Genomic DNA, 10,349 nt, shown 5'->3' with positions numbered 1-10,349 from the left:
TTCCATTTCTTGTTTCCTGTATATTTTGCCTTTTTTCCCATCCTTGATTCCCTATCTCACCCTCTGCCATCTCCCACCCTCCTCCCACACTGTGTCTGGTATCTATTGTTGCTTTCTATGCCTCCCCCATTTTATTGTTTCACTAAGTATCTTAATAAATCTAAATATTTTCAATAGCAAGCACAGCTGATATATACGTATCCATGAACACAAGTCTGACTTTAGGCATAAACCTCAGTGAATAGAATGATCATACTATAAAGTAGCACCTAGCTAGGGTTATATAGCTTACTGCAGTCATCAAATAGGTATTTTTAATGCTTTTTTTATTCTTCTGAAATTTTTTTTACATTAATTTATATTCATTCCCTGAGCATCATCATAACATACTAAATGTGGTTTCCCATCTAGAATAAACTGGATAGTGGCTTAATCATGCATGTTATCATCCATAATATTCCACTTCTACTTTCATATATATATGTTTTTTACCCCATGTCTGACCCTCTGCCCTATTCCACTCTCTTATTACACTATCTCTGCTGTCTACAGTTGTCTTCAATTCATTTTCCCCCAACATTTCCTTGACCACACAATATCATAAGTAATCTAACTACTTTCAATAGCAAGATCAGCCGATGGTTTCAAGAAAAGCAGTTTTGAACTGGTAAGGATATTTCTTTGAAACTTAAAGCCTAGAAACAGGTTAGTATTCTCTTCAAATAGTTGGAACATGAATCTATTGATAGCTGAAGACAGGACAAAAGTCCTTAAAACCAGACAACAAAGCTTAGAAGAAAAGCAGCAATATTTTAGTCAAGTCGTAGAATACTGTTTCATCAGTTCAGTCTCATGTACTTAATCTTTCTTCTGTATCTGTTGAGGTTCGATGTTCCAGATTGAAATCTGGGATGTAATACTCAACTCCAGCTTTTGGCCCTACAATTAAGTTGCCCATTTTCTTAGTTTCTGAACTCTTATTTCTGTGTGTCTGCATTTAATTTTACTGACATAGCACTCCCTTAAGAACTTCTTGGAGATCCGGTCTGGTGCTGGTAAATTCTTTCAGGTTTTGTTTATCTGGGAAAGTTCGTGTCTTTTCTTCCCAAATGAACGATAACCTTGCTGGGTACAGAATTCTCGGTTGAAATTGCTTTTCCCTTAATACTTTGAATACATTTTCCCATTCTCTCCTCGCTCTCATTGTTTCCGATGAGAGGTCTGCCGTTAGTCTGATGGGATACCCTTTGTAGGTAACTTGCCTTTTTTCTCTTGCCAGTCTTAGTATCTTGTCTTTGTCTGTGGTTTTGGTCAATCTGGCTATAATGTGTCTTGGAGAAGATCTTCTTGGGTTGATTCTATTTGGGGTCCTCTGTATTTCTTGGGAATGGATCTTTGAGTGCCTCTCCAGGTTTGGAAAATTTTCTTGTAAGATTTCTACATTTTTTTTTTTATTTACATTCATTCACTGTACATCATTATAGCATACAAAATGAGATTTTTCCATTGAGAATACACTGTATATTGGCTCAATCAAGCACATCAACATATGTGTTATTGTCAACAAATCATTTTCCATTTCTTGTTTTCTGTATATTTTGCCTTTTTTCCCATCCTTGATTCCCTATCTCACCCTCTGCCATCTCCCACCCTCCTCCCACACTGTGTCTGGTATCTATTGTTGCTTTCTATGCCTCCCCCATTTTATTGTTTCACTAAATATCTTAATAAATCTAAATATTTTCAATAGCAAGCACAGCTGATATGTACATATCCATGAACACAAGACTGACTTTAGGCATAAACCTCAGTGAATAGAATGAACATACTATAACGTAGCACCTAACTAGGGCTATATAGCTTAACTGCAGTCATCAAATAGGTATTTCTAATGCCTTTTTTTTTTTTCTTCTGAAAATTTTTTTTTTTTATTAATTTACATTCATTCCCTGAGCATCATCACAACATTCTAAATGTGGTTTCCCATCTAGAATATACTATATAGTGGCTTAATAATGCATGTTATCATCCATAATATTCCATTTCTACTTTCATATATATGTTTTTTTACCCCATGTCTAGCCCTCTGCCCTATTCCACTCTCTTATTACACTATCTCTGCTGTCTACAGTTGTCTTCAATCCCTTTTCCCCCAACATTTCGTTGGTCACACAATATCATAAGTAATCTAACTACTTTCAATAGCAAGATCAGCCGATGGTTTCAAGAAAAGCAGTTTTGAACTGGTAAGGATATTTCTTTGAAACTTAAAGCCTAGAAACAGGTTAGTATTCTGTTCAAATAGTCGGAACATGAATCTATTGATAGCTGAAGACAGGACAAAAGTCCTTAAAACCAGACAACAAAGCTTAGAAGAAAAGCAGCAATATTTTAGTCAAGTCGTAGAATACTGTTTCATCAGTTCAGTCTCATGTACTTAATCTTTCTTCTGTATCTGTTGAGGTTCGATGTTCCAGATTGAAATCTGGGATGTAATACTCAACTCCAGCTTTTGGCCCTACAATTAAGTTGCCCATTTTCTTAGTTTCTGAACTCTTATTTCTGTGTGTCTGCATTTAATTTTACTGACATAGCACTCCCTTAAGAACTTCTTGGAGATCCGGTCTGGTGCTGGTAAATTCTTTCAGGTTTTGTTTATCTGGGAAAGTTCGTGTCTTTTCTTCCCAAATGAACGATAACCTTGCTGGGTACAGAATTCTCGGTTGAAATTGCTTTTCCCTTAATACTTTGAATACATTTTCCCATTCTCTCCTCGCTCTCATTGTTTCCGATGAGAGGTCTGCCGTTAGTCTGATGGGATACCCTTTGTAGGTAACTTGCCTTTTTTCTCTTGCCAGTCTTAGTATCTTGTCTTTGTCTGTGGTTTTGGTCAATCTGGCTATAATGTGTCTTGGAGAAGATCTTCTAGGGTTGATTCTATTTGGGGTCCTCTGTATTTCTTGGGACTGAATCTTTGAGTGCCTCTCCAGGTTTGGAAAGTTTTCTTGCAGGATTTCATGGAATAGATTATCAATGCCCTTATGAGTTTCTTCGCCTTCTGGGATGCCTATTATCTGGATGTTTGGACGTTTAATTGTATCTAGTATTTCTCGTATATTATTCTCAAATTTTTGGGCCATTTTATCCGTCTTCGTGGTGGATTTTTCTAGGCCAGCAATTTTCTCTTCTACATCTGAGATTCTATTTTCTGTATGATCTAGTCTGCTTTTAATACTTTCAAGGGAAATTTTGACTTCTTGTATTATAGCCTTCATCTCTAACAGTTCTATCTGATTCTTTCGTAAAGTGTGAAATTCCTCTTTTAGATCTTGCATGAATTTCCTTACCTCCTAGAACTCTTCAACTCCTTTCTCCTTCCTCTTCAGCAGTTCCTTGTCTCTCTTCTCTTCCATCTCTGTTAGCTTTGCCATTATGAACTGTTCTGAATTCTTTATCAGAAATTTCCATGACTTCCATTGAACACGCGAGTTTTCTATGCTGGAGGCCGAATTATCAGTGGAACCTCTTCATTTCTCCGTTTCCCCCAAAATGGCTAGATCGCAGGAGCCATAGAACTGTCTCTGGAAGAAGGCCTGTTCTCTGTGTCTCTAATTCTTTTGAGCATGAGAAAAGAAGTTGTCCCACCTGATCACCCCTACACTCCCGTGTTCTTGCGTCGACAACTGCAAGTCAGAAGCCACCCAGAGGCCCCCCAGCAGTGCATGTATATCAGAGGGTGGTTCACTAGAGAAAGCCAAGGAGCAGTGGGTCTCAAAGTGTGGGCCGCAAGCCAGCGGGGCCATGTAACCTGTCATCACCTGGCAAGTTATTAGAAATGCAAATTCTCAGGGGCCGGCAGGTGGTGTAGTGGTTAGGGGTGCTGGACTCCCCCATGGCCAACCACAGTTCCAGTCCCGGACCTGGTGGCTTGCTTTCTCACTTTCCTCTCTCTCACTCTCATTCTGTCCCTCTCTGGTCAAATTAAATTAATAAATAAAGCTAAATAAAATATTTTTTTAAAAAAAGAAATACAAATTCTTGGGCTCTGTCCCAGGCCAAACACCTCAGAAACTTTAGAGTGTGTCCAGCAGTGCGTGTAACCAGCTTTCCAGGTTATTCTGATGGACACTCCAACAGAGAAACACTACAGAGCAATCAAAATGAGTGAAGCATTCCTAACTGCACCAACACAAGTACGTTTCAGATAATATTGAGCAGAAGATAATATTGAGACAGAAGACATAAATGAATAATTCTGATTCCACTTATATGAAGTTTAAAATGGGAAAAGCAATTCTTTATGGCTGCATTCATATCTGATAAAATGATAAAAAGGCAGAAGTCCAGCCATGATGGCATGCCCCACTCAGACACTGCTCCTGAGGCCAGGACCACGTGGGAGGACTGTGTTTGATTCCTGGTCCAAACTAACAACTGGGCACAGTGTGTGACCTGCAGTCCCAGTGACTTGGAGAGCTGAGGCAGGAGGATCTCGACATAGTGAGACCCTCCCTGTCTCAAAAATAAATTGATGAAAGGAAAGAAGAGAGGAACCGAGAGGGCAGGCCCTGGGCCTAGCTCAATGCCGAAGGTCCCACACCCCTTTCCTGAGTCTGCAGCCCCTCCATAGCCTCACTGGTGTGGTGGTTTCTGCTCTTTGGAGCAGAGAAACAAGACTGAGAAACGAGCCAGCCCTGCCAAGAGGGCCCAGAGGAGTTGGTCGATCGGGAAAGGCACCTGTCTGGGTCTGGGTTTAACTCCAGGTGTTCTTGAGTTGGAGAGCCACCCTCACTCTCTGCACTCCATGAGCTGGGGTGTCCATCTCCCTGACAACTGACTAGCTGGGGAGCCTCCCCATGCATATGTCACTGGCCTTCACTCTAGATATGGGCTTTACCCAGGATGGACAAGGGACACACAGAATTGGGAGAGAAAGGATTGTGGGATGACCAAGCCTCATTGGGAGGTTCTCTTTCTCTTTCTCTCTTTCTGCTTGCCTTGTGGCATAAAATAATAGTCACAGGGGGAGGGGCCAGCAGGTGACATGGTAGTTAAGGCACTGGACTCCCATATGGCCAATCTGGTTCGAGCCCCAAACCTGATGGCTTGCTTTCTCACTTCCCTCTCTGTCTTTCTCTTGTGAAAAAAGTGTGAGAAATATAAATGTGAAAATGAAAAAGACCAAGTAAGTCCAAATATATACCTCCCAGCTTCTTCTATGTAATCCAGACTGCAGATCTAGCTCAAACCAGCCCCATGAATACGGGGTGTCTGAGGTTGTAACAGAGATGGGTAACTATCCACCAACATCTGTTCTTCCCCTCCATAGTGGAAACTAGTTTCAGCTGAAAAGTGTTTTCACAGCCGAGGACCTGTTTCTCAGCTTCCCTGAGGCAGCATATACATCCTTTTCACCAAGGTGAATGGAATGAGAGAAAATGTCTGTGGCCATTCCAAACCCCCAGCTAAGACCCCAGACATGTAGGTGAGACGTTTCTGGGTCTTTCAGCCTCCCACCAGCAGCTCAGTGCAGCTGAGTGATGAACTCCAGGCCATGTCACATGAGGCGGAAGAAACAGCCAGCTGAGCCCTGCCTAGACTCCTGACTCAGAGAATTGTGACACGTGATTGTTTGAGTGCCAAGCCAGTAAGTTTTTGGGAATGTTTTGAACATAGCAATAGATAACTGATATATATACACTTTTTTTGTAAATCATCTTTTCTCATTATATAATGTCACTCTTTTTTTCTGTTTCGTACTTTTAGCCTTATATTCTATTTTATTCCCTAATTTTTATGCATTCCTTCTTTTCTTCTCTTTTAATTTGCTAGAGGATGCATACACTCACCAGAGAGAAGTGGGAGAAAGAGGGGAAACGAGAAAGCACGCCCATGGGGACTGGCCATGCTGCAATTCTGTCTTCATTTCACCGTTCAGGATTTGGGGCACCCACCCACACATGTCCAACATGTTTTTCTTTTTCTTTTTTTTCCCCAAAGAATTATTTTATTTAACTTAATTTATTTTAATTTGACCAGAGAGGGACAGAGTGACGGAGAGAAAGAGCGAATGAGAAAGCAAGCCACCAGGTCCGCCGTCGTCCATGTGGGAGTCCAGCGTCCTTAACCACCATGCCACCAGCCGGCCCCCAACATGTTTTTCAAGCTGCCAGTTCTGAGATTCAAACCACATAGCCGTGTGAGGTCTTGCCATCTTACCCACCACACCACTGGCTGACTCAATGCTTGCTTTTTAAAAAAATGTTGATTTATGAGACCCAGCTGACCTGGCTGTTGCTGCGCTCTGCAGGCAGTTGGAGCTGATGGGTTTCAACCCCCATGAGCGTTTCTCCCTGACCCTGCAGAAAGGGTGTGTGGGAGAGACAGAGAGACCAAAAGTCACCCCCCCATGGGAGATGGCTGCACCACAGTCCCTTCTCCATTCTTCTCTTGGGATTTTGGACACGCACACACACGCAAGCACGAGACTTCTTGACCACCACAGCCAAGGAAGAATATGATAGGAGGCCAGTGGACATAACTCCTTTAGAACAAAGGGAATTAACGTCTGATACACACGCATTGGTTCAAGACTTGGAGACTCATGGATCTGACAAAACACAAGCAGAAACAATTGTGTTTTGCTTGTCACCTTATTAAACGTTAGCCACCTTATCCAATGTCAGCCTGGATACTATCTATAAATGGTGACTCATTCAAGCTCAGGAAATAACAGCACAACAATTAATGGTGCATTTGGACTCCATTAGGAAAGACGGTCATCCTAGAGAAAAGTGAATTTGCAAATCTGAGAGCACAGAACGAGGAAATGAAAACTGAACTAAACCAAGTTACGCAACAACTCATTAATGAAACAAATCAAATCCAAGTAGATAATAAACTGGATATCAATTTAGAAAGGAGCAGAGTGACAGATATGTTTACAGATCAAGAAAAGCCATTTATAGAAGCCACCACAGAATTTACCGAAAAGGATACCCAAACTGATAGTATTATTTCAGAAACCAATAACAAAATTGACACTGAAATTGCTCCCTTACAAACAATGATGGGGTCTAACAAACTTGAGACCATTCGTGACCTTACAGTCTCAGTGTCTACTGCCTGGCAATAGCACTGGGGTTTTATAGAATCTGGAAGAAGCAGTGAAAATATTCCGTAATGGTCCAGCTGCTGCTGCCGCCCTGGACTTCCTGGAGCACGGTGCCATGACAGATTTACTTTGAACATTGATAGATGCAGCAGAATCGACAACAGTTTATTCAAAGCATATATGCACTAAAAAGAAGAGTTTCAGAGTGGAAAAAAATTGTCTTTATTTTGTATATATGTCTTTATTATGTTGAAAAGCTGTCATTAAGAACCTGATTCATTTGAGATATTTTTAAAAAGTTGATTTATTTCTTCCAATAGAGAGAGCCCTCAACAGGATTCTCACCTCTTTTTTTTTTTTTTTTTTTCTGGAGAGGTTTTTGCTATAGGGCGTGTGCGCTCGCCAGACAGACAGAGAGAGACAGAGAGACAGAAAGCGAGAAATCACCCCCTAGTGGGGATGGTCACACTGCAATCCCTTCTCCTCTATTCTCCTCTCGGGATCTTGGGCACGTACGCACACGTGCCCGGCATGAGTTTTAAGCCACCGGGTCTGGGACACGAACCATAGTCAACTACATGGGAGTCCAGCGACATAGCCATAACACTAACTGCTGGTCCCAGTTATAATTCCAATTCCCTGTTTCTATCTTAGAAAAAATTAGCATGGTCACTAATTGGATTTTATTTCTTCTTTTCTGTTTATAATGCATTTTTATTTCACTGTCTCTTCTTTTCATTTTTCCTTTACAACTGTTGAGATTTCTATTTGATTCTGTTTTCACCATTACTTTTAGAGCTTTACTAGTCTTTTTAACTCTTCTAGTAGTTTTTCCTGAAGTTTTTGTCCTAATAATTATAAATAAGCCTATATTTCCTGATTAGGATATCAAAATAAAATAATCTTACTTACTCACCATCACTAAGGTGGCTTTACTGTTTGCTTTTCTTCTTTTATCTCCCCATAGGACCTGTTCACATTGTAATCCTCCTTCCAATCCTCCATCCAGTCAGGACCCTGGCACATACACACACACCCAGCGTGTTGCCTCTGGGACAGGGATTCAATCCCAGTCAGCCATGTAGGCCGTGTCGTCCAGCTTCCTCTGTACAGCACTTAACTGCCTCGCTAAGGGGCTCATCTTCTGTCTCTTTTGGGGAGGTATTAATCTCATCATGGGGACTCCATCCTCAAAAACAACTCTAACCCTAATTGCCTCACAAAGGTCTCATCTCCAGATATCATCTCATGGGCAGATAAAATTTCAACAAATGAATTTTGAGGTGACGGGCAGATGGACACAAGCACAAACTTTCAGTCCATAACACCAGACCTCTCCCAGCCTTGGGCAACGAAGCAGCTCAGCCTCTGAGCATCTGCTCTCAGGGCCAGCAACACTGTGCAGGCACTCCCAGGACCACGGTAGCTTCCCCTGAGGACTCAGGGGTGTCCAGGGCCTATGCCATTTCTGGGAACCAGAAGGTTGCTCTGTGCTCCCTAAATATGTGAAGGAAAGACTGCTGGAGCTAAAAGGAGAGATGGGATGCAACACTATAATTGTTGGGGATCTCAGCACCCCATTATCTCCTTTAGACAGATCTTCTAGACAAAAAAAAAACAAACAGAGATATACAGGACCTAAATGATACTATAAATCAAGTGGGTTTGACAGACATCTATAGAACTTTCTACCCTAAGACCACAAAATATACATTTTTCTTTTCCTGGCACGAAATCTTTTCCAAAATTTACTATATGATAGGACACAAATCAAGTCTTTACAGATTCAAAAGCATAGAAACCATATCCAGCATCTTCTCTGGCCATGATGGAATTAAACTCGATATTAATTTCAAGAAACACCCTTAAAAATATATGAACACATGGAAACTAAACAACATACTTCTGAATGATTTCTCAACTACTAAGGAAATTAATTCTGAAATAAAAAAATATGGAAACAAATGATAATAAGTATACGAGTTTCCATAATCTATGGGACACAGCAAAAGCAGTCGTAAGAGGGAAATTCATAGCAATTAGTGCACATAAGAAAAAGATGGAAAGGTGGCAAATAGATAACCTAACATCATGCCTCAGAAAATTGGAAAAACAACCACCACCACCACAAAGTGCCAGGCAAAAAGAAATCATAAAGATTTGAGCAGAAGTAAATGAAATAGAAAATAAACTATACAGAAAATAAATGAAAGCAAAAGCTGGTTCTTTGAAAAGATTAACAAGATCGACACACCATTAGCTAGACTGATAAAGAAGAAGAAAGAAAGAAACCAGATAAATCAAATATGTGATGAAACAGGCAACCTGACAACAGATACAATAGAAATATAAAACTTCATTAGAGGATTATGAGTGACTATATGCCAACAAACAAGAGAACATGAATGAGATGGACAAATTCCTGGATGCATATAATCTACCAAGATTGGGGACCAGCAGTTGGCATAATGGCCATGTTGCTGGACTCCCATGTAACTGACCATGGTTCGAGTGCTGGACCAGTGGCTTAAACTTACGCCGGGTTCGTGTGCATGTGTGCCCAAGATCCCGAGAAGTGAATGGAAGAGAAGGGATTGCAGCGTGGCCATCCCCCTTAGGGAGTGATTTCTCACTGTCTCTCTCTCTCTGTCTTTCTGGCCAGCGCACATGCCCTATAGCAAAAACCTCTCAAAAAACAAAACAAAACAAAAAAACTACCAAGATTGAATCAGTAGGACATAGAAAACCTGAATAGACCCATAACAAGCCATGAGATTGAATCAATAATAAATAACCTCCCAACAACAACAAAGTCCAGGTCTGAATGGCTTCACTTCTGAATTCTACAAAACTTTTAAGGAAGAGTTAACCCCTATCCCACTCAAATTATTTCTAAAGAACCAAAAGGTAGGAAACCTTCCAAATTCATTTTATGAAACCTCCAGCATCCTCATTCCCAAAACAGATAAGGACATGACAAAAATAGTAAACTACAGACCAATATCACTGATGAGTATAGATGCAAAAATTCTCAACAAGATACTTGCAAATCAGATTCTGCAACATATAACAAAGATTATTCATCACGACCAGGTAGGCTTTATCCCAGGGATGCAAGGGTTCAACATATGCAAGACCATAAATGTAATACACCACATTAACAGAAAGAAAGATAAAAACCATAGGATCATTTCGACAGATGCGGAGAAAGCACTTGATAAAACACAATATTCTT

At 40.7% G+C, this 10,349-nt stretch overlaps 1 pseudogene; it reads left to right on the top strand.

Moving 5' to 3' along the window:
• Positions 1-6,829: 6,829 nt before the first annotated feature.
• On the top strand, positions 6,830-7,135 carry LOC102469743 (coiled-coil domain-containing protein 90B, mitochondrial pseudogene; annotated as a pseudogene).
• The last annotated feature ends 3,214 nt before the right edge of the window (positions 7,136-10,349 follow it).

This window comes from Tupaia chinensis, unplaced genomic scaffold (genome assembly GCF_000334495.1).
Source record: "Tupaia chinensis unplaced genomic scaffold, TupChi_1.0 Scaffold000384_1, whole genome shotgun sequence".
Taxonomy (NCBI): Eukaryota; Metazoa; Chordata; class Mammalia; order Scandentia; family Tupaiidae; genus Tupaia; species Tupaia belangeri.
Note: the sequence above shows the minus strand (reverse complement) of the source record. Positions and strands in the feature narration are given on the sequence as shown.